We start from the raw sequence: 16021 nt of genomic DNA on the forward strand, positions 1-16021 counted from the left end.
GTAGAGTGCGTGGCTTGCGGGAATCGCGGGCCTCCCTAGGTGAGGGAGAGGTGGCCAGCCGGCGAGAGTGCTTGCAAACCGGCCTTTGGAGGCTGCCGGCGAGGTCTTCCATTGGCACAGCGCTGGTTCTGCTCAGAGACCCCACAGGACCGTGGCAGGTCCCAGCTCGGACCCTGCCCCAGGCCAGCCTTGACCTGACTTTCCTGGACTCCGTGGGTACTGCCTCACGAAGGGGTAGGCTGCGGGGTGTGTGTCCAGACATGCCCAGGCGCCTCCCCAGGCTCTTTCCATTAGCGTCTTTCCCCTGGTGCCTAGGCCTCACTTGAGGCCTACTTGGAGGGGAGGTTTCTGGCAGGGGCTCTCTCCACACTGCAAGGGGCTGGAGCACGGGTTGCCTGGTCAGCGGGAAGACGCCAGCAAGGGGGTCTTTGCCCAGGGCCTTTTTGGCCCAACAACCTCAGGGCAGCAGTGAGAGAAAGTGGCCCACTGAGCCCCTAGGCCGGTCCTGCCCCTTCACAGACAGGCGCTGCTGCTGGGCTTGCCCAGGAGCTGCCTGACAAACTCTAGCTCAGCCGACGGTGCAGAGGGCCGGAAGAGATGTGTGCATGTGGTTCTGCCTTGGCCTGTGTGTGTGGATCCCCTAGCTGTCCCCCAGGATCAGGGGCAAAGGCCTAAGGGAGGAACACCCCGAAATGCTTTTCTCCACGGCTTGGGTACAGAGTGCGCGGATTGCGGGAAACTTGGGCCTCCCTCAGTGAGGGAGAGGTGGCCAGCTGGCGAGAGTGCTTGCAACCGGCCTTTGGAGGCAGCCTGGGAGGTCTTCCCGCGGCAGAATGCTGTTTCTTCTCAGAGGCCCCACAGGCTAGTGGCAGGTCCCAGCAAGGACTCTGCCCCAGGCCAGCCTTGCCCAGACCTTCTTGGACTCCGTGGGTACTGCCTCACGAAGGGGCAGGCGGCGGGGTGTGTGTCCAGGCATGCCCAGGCACCTCCCCAGGTTCAATCCCTGAGCGCCTTTCCCATGGTTCCTAGGCCTCATTTGAGGGTACTTGTAGGGGAGGTTTCTGGCAGGACCTCTCTCCACACTGCAAGGGTCTGGAGCACGGACGGCCTGGTCAGAGGAAAAAGGTCAGCAAGGGGGTCGATGCCCAAGAACTATTTTTCCCAGCAGTCTCAGGGCAGCAGGGTGAGCAAGCGGCCTTCAGTGCCCCTTGGTCAGCCCTGCCCCATCACACACAGGCACTGCTGCTGGGCTTTCCCAGGAGCTGCCTGACATACTCTGGCTCACGCAAGCTCTCTGACGGAGCAGGGGGCAATGTAATACGTGTGCATGTGGCTCTGCATTGGCCTGGGTGTGTGGAGCCCCTAGCTGTCTCCCAGGCTCAGGGGCAAAGGACTGAGAGAAGAACACCCCGAAGCACTTTTCTCCCAGGCTTGGGAGCAGAGTGTGCGGCTTGTGGGAAACGCGGGCTTCCCTCGGTGAGGGAGAGGCGGCCAGCCTGGGAGGTGCTTGCAAACCGGCCTTTGGGGGCTGCTGGTGAGGTCTTCCAACGGCACAGTGCTGGTTCTGCTCAGAGGCCCCACATGCCAGGGGCAGGTCCCAGCAAGGACCCTGCCCCAGGCCAGCCTTGAACAGACCTTCCTGGCCTCTTGGGTACTGCCCCACGAAGGGGCAGGTGGCAGGGAGTGTGTCCAGACTTGCCCAGGGGCCTCCCCATTCTCATTCACTTAGCGCCTTTCCCATGATTCCTAGGCCTCATTTGAGGCCTACTTGGAGGGGAGGTTTGGCCCACTGTGCCCCTAGGTCGCCCCTGCCCCTTCACACTCAGGCGCTGCTGCTGGGCTTGCCCAGGTGCTGCCTAACCGACTCTGGCTCACCTGAGCTCTCTGAAAATGCAGGGGGCAGGAAGACTCGTGTGCATGTGGCTCTGCCTTGGCCTGGGAGTTTGGAGCCCCTAGCTGTCCCCCAGGCTCAGGGGCAAGGCCCTTAGAATGGACAACCAAAGCGCTTTTCTCCTGGGCTTGGGAGCAAAGTGTGTGGCTTGCGTAAATCACGGGTGTTCCTAGGTGAGGGAGAGGTGCCTAGCCACCGAGAGTGCTTGCAAACCAGCCTTTGGAGGCTGCCAGTGAGGTCTTCCAGGGGCACACTGCTGGTTCTGCTCAGAAGCCCCACAGGCCAGGGGCAGATCCCAGCACCGACCCTGCCCCAGGCCAGCCTTGACCAGACCTTCCTGGCCTCCGGGGATACTGCTTCACGAAGGGGCAGGCGACGGGTAGTGTGTCCAGACATGCCCAGGGACCTCCCCAGGCTCATTCCCTGAGCGGCTTGCCCATGGTTCCTATGCCTCATTTGAGGCCTACTTGGAGGGGCGGATTCTGGCAGGGCCTCTCTGCACACTGAAAGGGACTGGAGCCGGACGGCCTGGTCAGAGGGAAGAGGCCAGCAAGGGGTTCGATGCCCAAGGCCTCTTTGTCCCAGCAGCTTCAGGGCAGCAGGGTGAGCAAGTGGCCTTCAGTGCCCCTAGGTCGGCCCTGCCACATCACACACAGGCGCTGCTTCTGGGCTTGCCCAGGAGCTGCCTGACAGACTCTGGCTCACCCGAGCTCTCTGACGGTGCAAAGGGCAGGAAAAGACGTGTGCATGTGGTTCTGCCTTGGCCTGGGAGTGTGGAGCCCCTAGCTGGCTCCCAGGCTCAGGGGCAAGGGCCCTGAGAGAGGACCACCCCAAAGCGCTTTTCTCCCGGGCTTGGGAGCAGTGTGCTCAGCTTGCGGGAATCGCGGGCCTTCCTCGGGGAGAGTGCTTGCAAACTGGCCTTTGGATGCAGCCAGGGAGGTCTTCTAGCGGCAGAGTGCTGGATTTGCTCTGGGGCCCCACAGGACACGCGCAGGTTCCAGCATGGACCCTGCCCCAGGAGAGCCTTGCCCAGACCGTCCTGGCCTCCGAGGGTACTGCCCCACGAAGGAGCAGGCTGCGGAGGTGTGTCCAGTCATGCTCAGGCACCTTCCCAGGCTCATTCCATTAGCGTTTTTTCCCTGGTGCCTAGGCCTCATTTGAGGCCTACTTGGAGGGGAGGTTTCTGGCATGGGCTATCTCCACACTGCAAGGGCCTGGAGCCCGGAGGGCTTGGTCAGAGGAAAGAGGCCAGCAAGGGGGACGATGCCCAAGGCCTCTTTGGCCCAGCAGCGTCATGGCAGCAGGATGAGCAAGTGGCCCAATGTGCCCCTTGGTCGGCCCTGCCCCTTCACACACAGGCACTGCTGCTGGGCTTGCCCAGGAGCTGCCTAACAGACTGTGCCTCACTCGAGCTCTCTGACGGTGCAGAGGGCCGGTAGAGACGTGTGCATGTGGTTCTGCATTGGCCTGGGTGTGTGGATACCCTAGTTGTCTCCCAGGCTCAGGGGCAAACGCCTGAGAGAGGAACACCCCGAACTGCTATTCTCCTTGGCTTGGAAGCAGAGTGCGCGGCTTGCGGGAAACGCGGGCCTCCCTCGGTGAGGGAGAAGAGGCCAGGTGGCGAGAGTGCTTGCAAACCGGCATTTGGAATCTGCGGGTGAGGTTCCCCAACGGCACAATGCTGGTTCTGCTCAGAGCCCCAACAGGCCAGGGGCAGGTCCCAGCAAGGACCCTGCCCCAGGCCAGCCTTTCCCAGACCTTCCTGTCCTCCGGGAGTACTGCCCCACGAAGGGGCAGGTGGCAGGGAGTGTGATCAGACATGCCCAGACCTCTCCCCAGTCTCAATCCATTAGCGCCTTCCCATGATTCCTAGACCTCATTTGAGTCCTACTAGGAGGGGAGGTTTCTGGCAGGGCCTCTCTCCACAGTGCAGGGGACTGGAGCCCGGACGGCCTGGTCAGAGGGAAGAGGCCTGCACGGGGGTCGTTGTCCATGGCCTCTTCGTCCCAGCAGCCTCAGGGCAGCAGGGTAAGCAAGTTTCCCTCAGTGCCCCTAGGTCGGCCCTGCGCCATCACACGCAGGCGCTGTTGCTGGGTTTGCCCAGGAGCTGCCTGACAGACTCTGGCTCACCCAAGCTCTCTGACGTTGCAAGGGGCAAGAAGAGACATGTGCATGTGGTTCTGCCTTGGCCTGGGTGTGTGCAGCCGCTAGGTGTCTCCCAGGCTCAGGGGCAAAGGCCTGAGAAAGGAACACCCCGAAGCGCTTTTCTCCAAGTCTTGGGAGCAGAGTGCGCGGATTGCGGGAAACTCGGGTCTACCTCGGGGAAAGTGCTTGCAAACCGGCCTTTGGACGCTGCTGGTGAGGTCTTCTATCGGCAGAGTGCGAGATTTGCTCTGTGGACCCACAGGCCAAGGGCAGGTCCCAGCATGGACCCTGCCCGAGGCCAGCCTTGCCCAGACATTCCTGGACTCCGGGGGTACTGCCCCACGAAGGAGCAGGCTGCGGGGTGTGTGTCCATACATGCCCAGGCGCCTCCCCAGGCTCATTCCATTAGCGCCTTTTCCCAGGTTCCTAGGCCTCATCTGAGGCCAAATTGGAGGGGAGGGTTCTGGCAGGGGCTCTGTCCACACTGCAAGGGTCTGGAGCATGGATGGCCTGGTCAGAAGGAAGAGGCCAGCAAGGGTATTGATGCCCAAGGCCTCTTCGGCCCAGCAGCCTGAGGGCAGCAGGAAGAGCAAGTGGCCCACTTTGCCCCTAGGCCAGCCCTGCCCCTTCACACACAGGCGCTCCTGCTGGTCTTGCCCAGGAGCTGCCTGACAGACTCTGGCTCACCCGAGCTCTCTGACAGTTCAGGGGGCAGGAAGACTCGTGTGCATGTGGTTGTGACTTGGCCTGGGTTTGTGTAGCCACTCGCTGTCCCCAAGGCTCAGGGGCAAGGCCCTGAGACGGGACCACCCAAGCGCTTTTCTCCTGGGCTTGTGAGTAGAGTGCGTGGCTTGCGGGAATCGCGGGCCTCCCTAGGTGAGGGAGAGGTGGCCAGCCGGCGAGAGTGCTTGCAAACCGGCCTTTGGAGGCTGCCGGCGAGGTCTTCCATTGGCACAGTGCTGGTTCTGCTCAGAGACCCCACAGGACCGTGGCAGGTCCCAGCTCGGACCCTGCCCCAGGTCAGCCTTGACCTGACCTTCCTGGACTCCGTGGGTACTGCCTCACGAAGGTGCAGGCGGCGGGGTGTGTGTCCAGGCAAGCCCAGGCACCTCCCCAGGTTCAATCCCTGAGCGCCTTTCCCATGGTTCCTAGGCCTCATTTGAGGGTACTTGTAGGGGAGGTTTCTGGCAGGACCTCTCTCCACACTGCAAGGGTCTGGAGCACGGACGGCCTGGTCAGAGGGAAAAGGCCAGCAAGGGGGTCGATGCCCAAGAACTATTTTTCCCAGCAGTCTCAGGGCAGCACGGTGAGCAAGCGGCCTTCAGTGTCCCTTGGTCAGCCCTGCCCCATCACACACAGGCACTGCTGCTGGGCTTTCCCAGGAGCTGCCTGACATACTCTGGCTCACGCAAGCTCTCTGACGGAGCAGGGGGCAATGTAATACTTGTGCATGTGGCTCTGCATTGGCCTGGGTGTGTGGAGCCCCTTGCTGTCTCCCAGGCTCAGGGGCACAGGACTGAGAGAAGAACACCCCGAAGCACTTTTCTCCCAGGCTTGGGAGCAGAGTGTGCGGCTTGTGGGAAACGCGGGCTTCCCTCGGTGAGGGAGAGGCGGCCAGCCTGGGAGGTGCTTGCAAACCGGCCTTTGGGGGCTGCTGGTGAGGTCTTCCAACGGCACAGTGCTGGTTCTGCTCAGAGGCCCCACATGCCAGGGGCAGGTCCCAGCAAGGACCCTGCCCCAGGCCAGCCTTGAACAGACCTTCCTGGCCTCTTGGGTACTGCCCCACGAAGGGGCAGGTGGCAGGGAGTGTGTCCAGACTTGCCCAGGGGCCTCCCCATTCTCATTCACTTAGCGCCTTTCCCATGATTCCTAGGCCTCATTTGAGGCCTACTTGGAGGGGAGGTTTGGCCCACTGTGCCCCTAGGTCGCCCCTGCCCCTTCACACTCAGGCGCTGCTGCTGGGCTTGCCCAGGTGCTGCCTAACCGACTCTGGCTCACCTGAGCTCTCTGAAAATGCAGGGGGCAGGAAGACTCGTGTGCATGTGGCTCTGCCTTGGCCTGGGAGTTTGGAGCCCCTAGCTGTCCCCCAGGCTCAGGGGCAAGGCCCTTAGAATGGACAACCAAAGCGCTTTTCTCCTGGGCTTGGGAGCAAAGTGTGTGGCTTGCGTAAATCACGGGTGTTCCTAGGTGAGGGAGAGGTGCCTAGCCACCGAGAGTGCTTGCAAACCAGCCTTTGGAGGCTGCCAGTGAGGTCTTCCAGGGGCACACTGCTGGTTCTGCTCAGAAGCCCCACAGGCCAGGGGCAGATCCCAGCACCGACCCTGCCCCAGGCCAGCCTTGACCAGACCTTCCTGGCCTCCGGGGATACTGCTTCACGAAGGGGCAGGCGACGGGTAGTGTGTCCAGACATGCCCAGGGACCTCCCCAGGCTCATTCCCTGAGCGGCTTGCCCATGGTTCCTATGCCTCATTTGAGGCCTACTTGGAGGGGCGGATTCTGGCAGGGCCTCTCTGCACACTGAAAGGGACTGGAGCCGGACAGCCTGGTCAGAGGGAAGAGGCCAGCAAGGGGTTCGATGCCCAAGGCCTCTTTGTCCCAGCAGCTTCAGGGCAGCAGGGTGAGCAAGTGGCCTTCAGTGCCCCTAGGTCGGCCCTGCCACATCACACACAGGCGCTGCTTCTGGGCTTGCCCAGGAGCTGCCTGACAGACTCTGGCTCACCCGAGCTCTCTGACGGTGCAAAGGGCAGGAAAAGACGTGTGCATGTGGTTCTGCCTTGGCCTGGGAGTGTGGAGCCCCTAGCTGGCTCCCAGGCTCAGGGGCAAGGGCCCTGAGAGAGGACCACCCCGAAGCGCTTTTCTCCCGGGCTTGGGAGCAGTGTGCTCAGCTTGCGGGAATCGCGGGCCTTCCTCGGGGAGAGTGCTTGCAAACTGGCCTTTGGATGCAGCCAGGGAGGTCTTCTAGCGGCAGAGTGCTGGATTTGCTCTGGGGCCCCACAGGACACGCGCAGGTTCCAGCATGGACCCTGCCCCAGGAGAGCCTTGCCCAGACCGTCCTGGCCTCCGAGGGTACTGCCCCACGAAGGAGCAGGCTGCAGAGGTGTGTCCAGTCATGCTCAGGCACCTTCCCAGGCTCATTCCATTAGCGTTTTTTCCCTGGTGCCTAGGCCTCATTTGAGGCCTACTTGGAGGGGAGGTTTCTGGCATGGGCTATCTCCACACTGCAAGGGCCTGGAGCCCGGACGGCTTGGTCAGAGGAAAGAGGCCAGCAAGGGGGACGATGCCCAAGGCCTCTTTGGCCCAGCAGCGTCATGGCAGCAGGATGAGCAAGTGGCCCAATGTGCCCCTTGGTCGGCCCTGCCCCTTCACACACAGGCACTGCTGCTGGGCTTGCCCAGGAGCTGCCTAACAGACTGTGCCTCACTCGAGCTCTCTGACGGTGCAGAGGGCCGGAAGTGACGTGTGCATGTGGTTCTGCATTGGCCTGGGTGTGTGGATACCCTAGTTGTCTCCCAGGCTCAGGGGCAAACGCCTGAGAGAGGAACACCCCGAACTGCTATTCTCCTTGGCTTGGAAGCAGAGTGCGTGGCTTGCGGGAAACGCGGGCCTCCCTCGGTGAGGGAGAAGAGGCCAGGTGGCGAGAGTGCTTGCAAACCGGCATTTGGAATCTGCGGGTGAGGTTCTCCAACGGCACAATGCTGGTTCTGCTCAGAGCCCCATCAGGCCAGGGGCAGGTCCCAGCTCGGACCCTGCCCCAGGCCAGCCTTGACCTGACCTTTCTGGACTCCGTGGGTACTGCCTCACAAAGGGGCAGGCTGCGGGGTGTGTGTCCAGACATGCCCAGGCGCCTCCCCAGGCTCTTTCCATTCGCGTCTTTCCCCTGGTGCCTAGGCCTCACTTGAGGCCTACTTGGAGGGGAGGTTTCTGGCAGGGGTTCTCTCCACACTGCAAGGGGCTGGAGCACGGATTGCCTGGTCAGCGGGAAGAGGCCAGCAAGGGGGTCTTTGCCCAGGGCCTTTTTGGCCCAACAACCTCAGGGCAGCAGTGAGAGAAAGTGGCCCACTGAGCCCCTAGGCCGGTCCTGCCCCTTCACAGACAGGCGCTGCTGCTGGGCTTGCCCAGGAGCTGCCTGACAAACTCTAGCTCAGCCGACGGTGCAGAGGGCCGGAAGAGACGTGTGCATGTGGTTCTGCCTTGGCCTGTGTGTGTGGATCCCCTAGCTGTCCCCCAGGATCAGGGGCAAAGGCCTAAGGGAGGAACACCCCGAAATACTTTTCTCCACGGCTTGGGTACAGAGTGCGCGGATTGCGGGAAACGTGGGCCTCCCTCAGTGAGGGAGAGGTGGCCAGCCGGCGAGAGTGCTTGCAACCGGCCTTTGGAGGCAGCCTGGGAGGTCTTCCAGCGGCAGAATGCTGTTTCTTCTCAGAGGCCCCACAGGCTAGTGGCAGGTCCCAGCAAGGACTCTGCCCCAGGCCAGCCTTGCCCAGACCTTCCTGGCCTCCGGGGCTACTGCCCCACGAAGGAGCACACTGCAGGGAGTGTGTCCAGACATGCACAGGCGCCTCTCCAGGTGCAGCACTCACTCCCTGAGCGCCTTTCCCCTGGTGCCTAGGCCTCATTTGAGGCCTTCGTGGAGGGGAGGTCTCTGGCAGGGGCTCTCTCCACACTGCAAGGGACTTGAGCCAGGAAGGCCTGGTCAGAGGGAAGAGGCCAGCAATGGGTGCGATGCCCAAGGCCTCTTTGGCCCAGCAGCCTCAGGGCAGCAGGGTGAGCACGTGGCCCACCATGCCGCTAGGTTGGCCCAGCCCAATCACACACAGGCGCTCCTGCTGTGCTTGCCCAGGAGCTGCCTGACAGACTCTGTCTCACCTAAGCTCTCTGACAGTGCAGGGGGCAGGAAGAGATGTGTGCATGTGGTTCTGCCTTGACCTGGTGTGTGGAGGCCCTAGCTGTCCCCCAGGGTCTGTGGCAAGGGCCTGAGAGAGGACCACTCCGATGCGCTATTGTCTTGGACTTGGGTACAGAGTGCGTGGCTTGCCAGATTTGTGGGTCTCCCTTGGGAAGAGATCTTGCAAACCGGCCTTTGGAGGCACCTGGGGAGGTCTTCCAGCGGCAGAGTGCTAGCTCTGCTCAGAGGTCCCACAGGCCAGGGTCAGGTTCCAGCTTTGACCCTGCCCCAGGCCAGCCTTGCCCAGACCTTCCTGGCCTCCGGGGGTACTGCCCCATGAAGGGGCAGGCTGTGGGGAGTGTGTCCAGGCATACCAAGGCATCTCCCCAGGCTCACTCCCTGAGCGCCTTTCCCCTGGTGCCTAGGCCTCATTTGAGTCCTACTTGGAGGTGAGGTTTCTGGCAGGGTCTCTCTCCACACTGCAAGGGCCTGGAGCCCGGACGGCCTGGTCAGAGGGAAGAGGCCACAAAGGGGGTCGATGCCCAAGGCCTCTTTGGCCACAGCCTCAGGGCAGCAGGGAGAGCAAGTGGCCCAATATGCCCCTAGGTCGGCCCTGCCCCTTCACACATAGGCGCTGCTGTTGGGCTTGCCCAGGAGCTGCCTGACAGACTGTGGCTCACCCGAGCTCTCTGACGGTGCAGAGGGTCGGAAGAGACGTGGGCATGTGGTTCTGCCTTGGCCTGGGTGTTGGAGCCCCTAGCTGTTCCTCAGGCTCAGGGGCAAAGGCCTGAGAGAGGCACACTCTGAAGTGCTTTTCTCCCAGCCTTGGGAGCAGAGTGCACGGCTTGCGGGAAACGCGGGCCTCCCTCAGTGACGGCGAGGCGGCCAGCCGGTGAGAGTGCTTGCAAACAGGCCTTTGGAGGCAGCCGGGGAGGTCTTCTAGCGGCAGAGTTTTGGTTTTGCTCAGATTACCCAAAGGACAGGGGCAGGTCCCAGCATGGACCCTGCCCCAGTCCAGCCTTGCCCAGACCTTCCTGGCCTCTGGGGGTACTGCCCCACGACGGGGCAGGCTGCGGGGAGTGTTTCCAGACATACCCAAGCACCTCCCCAGGCTCATCCCCTCAGCGCCTTTTCCCTGGTGCCTAGGCCTCATTTGAGGCCTACTTGGAGGGGAGGTTTCTGGCAGGGGCTCTCTCTCCACAATTCAAGGGTCTGGAGCACGGATCGCCTGGTCAGCGGGACGAGGCCAGCAAGGGGGTCTATGCTCAAGGCATCTTTGGCCCAGCAGCCTCATGGCAGCAGGGAGAGCAAGTGGCCCACTGTGCCCCTTGGTCAGCCCTGCCCCTTCACACACAGGTGCTGCTGCTGGGCTTGCCCAGGAGCTGTCTGACAGGCTGTGGCTCACCAGAGCTCTATGATGGTGCAGAGTGCCGGAAGAGACGTGGGCATGTGGTTCTGCCTTGGCCTGGGTGTGTGGATCCCCTAGCTGTCCCCCAGGCTCAGGGGCAAAGGCCTGAGAGAGCAACACCCTGAAGTGCTTTTCTCCCGGGCTTGGGAGCAGAGTGCGCAGCTTGCTGGAAACACGGGCCTCCCTTGGTGAGGGAGAGGTGGCCAGCCAGCGAGAGTGCTTGCAACTGGCCTTTAGAATCAGCCTGGGAGGTCTTCCAGCGGCAGAATGCTGGTTCTTCTCAGAGTCCCCACAGGCTAGGGCCAGGTCCCAGCATGGACCCTGCCAGAGGCCAGCCTTGACCAGACCTTCCTGGACTCCGGGGGTACTGCCACACGAAGGAGCATGCTGCAGCGAGTGTGTCCAGACATGCCCAGGCGCCTCCCCAGGCTCACTCCCTGAGTGCCTTTCCCCTGGTGCCTAGGCCTCATTTGAGGCCTACTTGGAGGGGAGGTCTCTGGCAGGGGCTCTCTCCACACTGCAAGGGACTGGAGCCCGGACGGCCTTGTCAGAGGGAAGAGGCCAGCAAGGGGGTCGATTCCCAAGGCCTCTTTGTTCCAGCAGTCTCAGGGCCGCAGGGTGAGCAAGTGGCCCACAGTGCCACTAGGTCGGCCCTGCCCCATCGCACACAGACGCTGATCCTGGGCTTGCCCAGGAGCTGCCTGACAGACTCTGGCTCACCCGAGCTCTCTGACGGTGCAGGGGGCAGGCAGAGATGTGCGCATGTGGTTCTGCCTTGACCTGGGTGTGTGGAGCCCCTAGCTGTCCCCCAGGGTCTGGGGTAAGCACCTGAGAGAGGACCACCCCTATGCGCTATTGTCCTGGGCTTGAGTGCAGAGTGCGTGGCTTGCCGGAAACGCGGGTCTCCCTCGGGAAGAGATCTTGCAAACCGGCCTTCGGAGGCACCCGGGGAGGTCTTCCAGCGGCAGAATGCTGGTTCTGCTCAGAGGCCCCACAGGCCACGGGCAGGTCCCAGCATGGACCTTGCCCCAGGCCAGCCTTGCACCGACCTTCCTGGCCTCCGGGGGTACTGCCCCAAGAAGTGGCAGGCTGCGGAGATGTGTCCAGACATGCCCAGGCACCTCCCCAGTCTCATTCCCTTAGCGCCTTTCCCATGGTTCCTATGCCTCATTTGAGGTCTACTTTGAGGGGTGGTTTCCGGCAGGGGCTCTCTCCACACTACAATTGTCTGGAGCCCGGACGGCCTGGTCAGATGAAGAGGATAGCAAGGGGGTCTATGCTCAAGGCATCTTTGGCTCAGCAGCCTCATGGCAGCAGGGAGAGCAAGTGGCCCACTGCACCCCTAGGTCGGCCCTGCGCGTTCACACACAGGCGCTGCTGCTGGGCTTGCCCAGTAGATGCCTGACAGACTCTGGCTCACCCGAGTTGTCTGATGGTTCAGACGGCAGTAAGACTCGTGTGCATGTGGCTCTGACATGGCCTGGGAGTTTGGAGCCACTCGCTGACCCCCAGGCTCAGGAACAAGGCCCTGAGTGAGGACCACCCAAGCGCAGTTCTCCCGGGCTTGGGATCAGAATGCGCGGCTTGCGGAAAACACGGGCCTCCGTCGGGGAGGGAGCGGCGGCCAGCTGGCAAGAGTGCTTGCAAACTGGCCTTTGGATGCAGCCGGGGAGGTCGTCCAGCGGCAGAGTGTTGGTCCTGCTCAGAGGACCCACAGGCCACGGGTAGGTCCCAACATGGACCCTGACGCAGGCCAGCCTTGCCCAGTCCTTCCTGGCCTCCGGGGGTACTGCCCCACGAAGGAGCAGGTCGCAGGGAGTGTGTCCAGACATGCCCATGCACCTCCCCAGGCTCATTCCGTTAGCGCCTTTTCCCTGGTGCCTAGGCCTCATTTGAGGCCTACTTGGCGGGGAGGTTTCTGGCAGGGGCTTTCTCCACACTGCAAGGGTCTGGAGCACAGACCGCCTGGTCAGAGGGAAGAGGCCAGCAAGAGGGTCTATGCTCAAGGCCTCTTTGGCCCAGCAGCCTCAGGGCAGCAGGGGGAACAAGTGGCCCACTGTGCCCCTAGGTCGGCCCTGCCCCTTCACAGGCAGGCGCTGCTGCAGGGCTTGCCCAGGAGCTGCCTGACAGACTCTGGCTCAGCCGAGCTCTCTGACAGTGCAGAGGGCAGGAAGAGACGTGTTCATGTGGTTCTGCATTGGCCTGAGTGTGTGGATCCCCTAGCTGTCCCCCAGGCTCAGGGGCAAAGGCCTGAGAGAGGAACACCCCGAAGTGCATTTCTCCCAGGCTTGGGAGCAGAGTTCATGGCTTTAGGGAAACGCGGGCCTCACTCGGTGAGGGAGAGGCGGGCAGCTGGTGAGAGTGCTTGCAAACCGGCCTTTGGAGGCTGCCGGGGAGGTTTTCCAGCGGCACAGTGCTGGTACTGCTCAGAGGACCCACAGGCCAGGGGTAGGTCCCAGCAAGGACACTGCCCCAGGCCAGCCTTGACCATAACTTCCTGGCCTCCGGGGGAACTGCCCAACAAAGGGGCTTGCGGCGTGTAGTGTATCCAGACATGCCCAGACGCCTCCCCAGTCTCATTCCCTTAGCGCCTTTCCCATGGTTCCTAGGGCTCATTTGAGGCCTACATGGAGGGGAGGTTTCTGGCAGGGCCTCTCTCCACACTGGAAGGGACTGGAGCCCGGACGGCCTAGTTACAGGACAGAGGCCAACATGGGGGTCGATGCCCAAGGCCTCTTTGTCCCAGCATCCTCAGGGCAGCAGGGTGAGCAAGTGGCCCACAGTGCCTCTAGGTCGGCCCTGCCCCATCACACACAGGCGCTGCTGCTGGGCTTGCCCAGGAGCTGCCTGACAGACTCTGGCTCACCCAAGCTCTCTGACGGTGCAGGGGGCAGGAAAAGACGTGTGCATGTGGTTCTGCCTTGGCCTGGGAGTGTGAAGCCCCTAGCTGGCCCCCGGCTCAGGGGCAAGGGCCCTGAGAGAGGACCACCACTAATCATATTTCTCCCGTGCTTGGAAGCAGAGTGCGCGGCTTGCGGGAAACGTGGGCTTTCCTCGGGTATAGTGCTTGCAAACATGCCCTCAGGTGTCGGCCGGGGACGTCTTCTAGCGGCAGAGTGCTGGATTTGCTCTGTGGCCCCACAGGCCAGGGGCAGGTCCCAGCATGGACCCTGCTCCAGGCCTGCCTTGTCCAGACCTTCCTGGCCTCCTGGGGTACTGCCCCACGACGGGTCAGGCTGTGGGGAGTGTGTCTCGACATGCCCAGGCGCCTCCCCAGGCTCATTCCCTTAGTGCCTTTACCCTGGTGCCTAGGCCTCATTTGAGGCCTACTTGCAGGGGAGGTTTCTGGCAGGGGCTCTCTCCACACTGTAAGGGCCTGGAGTCCAGACATCCTGGTTAGAGGGAAGAGGCCAGCAAGGGGGTTGATGTCCAAGGCCTCTTTGGCCCAGCAGCCTCAGGGCAGCAGGGAGAGCAAGAGGCCCACTGTGCCCCTAGGTCGGCCCTGCCCCTTCCCACACAGGTGCTGCTGCTGTGCTTGCCCAGGAGCTGCCTGACAGACTCTTGCTCACCCGAGTTCTCTGACGTTGCAGGGGGCAAGAACAGACGTGTCCATTTGATTCTGCCTTGGCCTGGGATTGTGGAGCCTATACCTGTCCCCCAGGCTGTGGGACAAGGGCCCTGAGAGAGGATCACCCCGAAGCACTTTTCTCCCTGGCTTGGGAGCAGAGTTCGTGGCTTATGGGAAACGCGGGCCTCCCTCGGGGAGGGAGCGGCGGCCAGCCAGCGAGAGTGCTTGCAAACCGGCCTTTGGAGGCATCCGGGGAGGTCTTCCAGCGGCGAGGGCCGGTTCTGCTCAGAGGCCCCACAGGCCAGGGGCAGGTCCCAGCATGGACCCTGCCCCAGGCCAGCCTTGTCCAGACGTTCCTGGCCTCCGGGGGTACTGCCCCACAAGGAGGCAGGCTGCGGGAAGTGTGTCCAGGCATGCCCAGATGCCTCCCCAGGCTCATTCCCTTAGCGCCTTTCCCCTGTTGCCTAGGCCTCAGTTGAGGCCTAATTGAAGGGGAGGTTTCTGGCAGGGGCTCTCTCCACACTGCAAGGGCCTGGAGCCTGGACGGCCTGGTCAGAGGGAAGAGGCCAGGAAGGGGGTCGAGGCCCAAGGCCTCTTTGGCCCAGCAGCCTCAGGGCAGCAGGGAGAGCAAGAGGCCCACTGTGCCCCTAGGTCGGCCCTGCCTCTTCACACAGAGGCTGCCGGGGTCCAGCCTCGACATGATCCAGGGGGTACCTCAGGATGAACCGCGTTGGCGAGAGAGAAAGAGACGTGAGACTAGACTTGATAGGCCCAAGTCTGTGTTTTACTTTCTGATAACTGGGTTTATACCCTTTCACAGAATGTTTTTAAGGTACAAGATGTTTACTCATGATTTCACAGGATTAGCATACATCATTTTGATTTTTAGGAAAAGCAGGATTTTTTTGCTTTCTAATTCTATAGTAGTTTTTAGCACATGATCTTCTGGCCTTGAGGCTATTAACATTTTATGCAGGTCAAGTGATTGTAAACCTATTTTCCGTTTTTATGGTGACCTTAACTGAAAGGTAACAGGGTCATAGGGAAACAGTACAGAGTAGAATTATATTCTTGTTAATACAAAAATTAATCTTACCGCAAAAGTTGTCAGTTGCGTTTATCTAAGAAGTTTACCCCATACAGACTCTGCGGCTTCAGTGAGGCAGCTTCTGCCCTAGTACTCCTGACTGACAATTAACAACCGTCTCATTGGTACCACACTAGGGCTAAGTTCTTATTTGTCTAGATCTTTAACTATATTAACAATGGTTTTTATAACACAACCTTAGCACATTAAAGGCAAAAATACAGCAAGCAAAACACAGCAAGCAAATCACAACCCAATAACCACCTATAGAATAATTTTCTTATGTTTTCTAATAGGACTCCTTTACCCCTTAAAAGGGCTCTATGTCTATTAGGGCTTTTATAGAATCAGGTTCTTCATGCTATTTTATGATTAGGATATTATAAGCAATCATGCATATTAGTACCAAGCGCATAAATGCATTTGGCTAACAAAACTACCAGCAGAGGTGTTTGAATTAAAACACTCCTTTCACCCTGAATAATCTCATAAAAAACTACCACCTGGGAAACTTATTGATTAAAGTTCTAAATTGATTCTTATTTGGGAAGAGATCGGGGAAGGCCTTCCTGTCTGTGTCAGAGAAATTAGGGAGTAGTTCATTGAGGCAGGCATCAGAAAGACAGATATCATCTTTAAGGTTAGAGCCGGGGGCAGCTTTTCAAAATCCCTGAAAACCTGATCTGCCTTGCCTGTCAGGCTTTCTCCTCGTGACCTTGTCATGGGTGGGATCTCGTGAGCTAGCCTTTTCAAAAACCCCTGAAAACCTGATTCGTCTTGCCCGTCAGGTTTTCTCCCTTACGGCCTTGTTAGGGGTAGGGTTTCGTGAGCTGACTTTTTCGAAACCCCTGAAAACCTGATTCACCTTGCCTGTCAGGTTATCTCCCTTACGGGCCTTGTTAGGGGTAGGGTTTCGTGAGCTGACTTTTTCGAAACCCCTGAAAACCTGATTCGCCTTGCCCATCAGGTTTTCTCCCCTATGGCCTTTTTAGGGGTAGGGTCTCATGTGTTGGCTCCCGGCATCTCGCCCTTTTTTT

The sequence above is a fragment of the Muntiacus reevesi genome, unplaced genomic scaffold, assembly GCF_963930625.1.
Source record: "Muntiacus reevesi unplaced genomic scaffold, mMunRee1.1 SCAFFOLD_33, whole genome shotgun sequence".
NCBI classification, from domain to species: Eukaryota; Metazoa; Chordata; class Mammalia; order Artiodactyla; family Cervidae; genus Muntiacus; species Muntiacus reevesi.